Raw genomic sequence first — 2,195 nt, 5'->3', positions numbered from 1 at the left:
GGACCAGGCGCAGAACTGAAAAAACTGGTCCCTCATCGATGTGGCGAGGAGGAGGAGGAGGTGGGGCCGCCTGCGACAGAGGGCTTTCGTGGACCAGCTTCACTTTGGACACGACTTAAGCCTCCGTCACACACATGGTGCACGGAAGCCTCAGTCTCACCGCTGTTGGACTGATGACCCTCTGGATGGGGAATGGGCTGATGAACCTGGGAGCCAGTTTCTTAGATTCCACCCGGAGGGGTAGGTCCCGGGTGGAGAGCCACACCTTCTGGCCGACCTGGTACACTGGAGCAGGAGATCGTCGCCGGTTGGTCGAGGCAGTGTAGCGATTCACAGAGCGCTCGAGGGCAGTGTGTGCCTGGACCCAGGTTCGGCGACAGCGACGGATGAAGGCTTGGACAGAGGGACAGGAAACTTCCTTCTCCAAGGCCGGGAAGAGCGGGGACTGGTAGCCGTAGGCACCCTGGAAGGGCGAGAGGCCTGTGGCGGAGCTGGTGAGGGAGTTGTGGGCGTATTCCACCCATAGGAGCTGCTGCAACCAGGGGGACGGATTCCGGGAGACCGTGCAGCGAAGGGCCGTCTCCATCTCCTGGTTCTTCCGCTCAGTCTACCCGTTAGACTGGGGGTGGAACCCGGAGGAGAGACTGGCAGTGGCTCCTATCAGGCTACAAAACTCCCTCCAAAAAACCGAGGAGAACTGGGGCCCCCGGTCAGACACCACATCGACAGGGAGACCATGCAGGCGGAAGATGTGGAGCAGGACCAGCTGGGCCGTCTCTTTAGCTGACGGCAACTTGGGCAGGGGCACAGAGTGGGCCATCTTGCTGAAACGGTCGACCACCGTGAGGATGACCTTGTTGCCGTTATACTTACCTTAGTAAAATAAGAGAAAAATTCAATCAAAAAAATGTATCTGATTTGGACTTCTCTTTTTATTTACATGTAAGTTATTTGAAAATCTGAAAAGGAAGAATAGACGCATACATTTAATTTCATATACCAACATATGTTTTTATTTGATACTTATCTGTCAACCTGCAAATGATCTTATTTCATATTGTGTTTGTATTTTCAGTTTCATACTTTGCCTGAATTTGTTTGTGTTTTGTTTGTTTGCCCCAGACATAATTTTTAACGTCCCTGACAACCTCTGTAATCTCATTTAGACGCTTGTTAGCAGCCAGCCTTTTGTGCATACAATGAAGACATAGTCCTAACTGCTGCGGCCGGGCTGCACTGCATATCATCTCCTCTCTCTCTCTCTCTCTCTCTCTCTCTCTCTCTGTCACTATTAGTATGTATATAGGTATATAATGCCCTATAAATACACAAGACTAGGTCAAAATCTGGACTCCTATGGTCAAATCCTGATTTTATAACTGTTGGAAGATACTTTTGCCTTTATTTCAGTCATAGTGAGAGAGACACGGAAATATTGGTGAGAGAGAAACAGGCAGCAAAGGGCCACAGACCAGACAAGGACAAAACCCAAATGGTGAACCAACGGGACCCGAGACAGACTATGTTTCTCATTTAGTCTCTCACTCAGAGCACAGCTTCCATCTGGATCCACAATAGTTTAGTCAACTCCAGAACACAAGAGACTTTTATCAGAGGCAGGTCTTTATGTCTAACTCCCTCTGTTTGATATGCAGAGTTGGTCATAGCGGTAAGTATGAAGACTTGTTACCGATGACTTCTCTCTCTCCCTCCCTCTCTCCTGCTCTGTCTGCTCTGTGTGTCTATGTTTAGTTATTCCTCTACCTCCTTTTGCAATAATAGTACATGTAATGAAAGTAGTTTATTTGCTGTAATTGAGGCGGGGCTCAGTGTATTGGAAGTGCTCCTCCTATTACCTGTTCAAAGTCATAAGGCATAGAACAGCAACTGTGTCCCAGCCAGGTTCATCACTGGAAACACTTCTGTTGTGTTGTGAGTGTTTGCAGCTCATGTGTGTCAAATGCTGCACAGTGTTATCAGACAGTCTTGCACATTAACATCTACTAAAAGACCTTGGTCTTGAAAAGAATTTGATTATTGTAGCATCTGACACTACTCTCTATATGAACGTCTCCATCTTAGATTTCTGCTGTGACATTAAATGGGGAATTAATACTTGTAAATTATTGAATAAATACCAATATATGTTGAATCTAGACACCAGGCAAGAAGAGAGAGAGCAGTAAATTTTCACT

The sequence above is a fragment of the Seriola dumerili genome, unplaced genomic scaffold (genome assembly GCF_002260705.1).
Source record: "Seriola dumerili isolate Sdu_G_001 unplaced genomic scaffold, Sdu_1.0 BDQW01001690.1, whole genome shotgun sequence".
Taxonomy (NCBI): Eukaryota; Metazoa; Chordata; class Actinopteri; order Carangiformes; family Carangidae; genus Seriola; species Seriola dumerili.
This window is presented reverse-complemented; position numbering follows the sequence as displayed.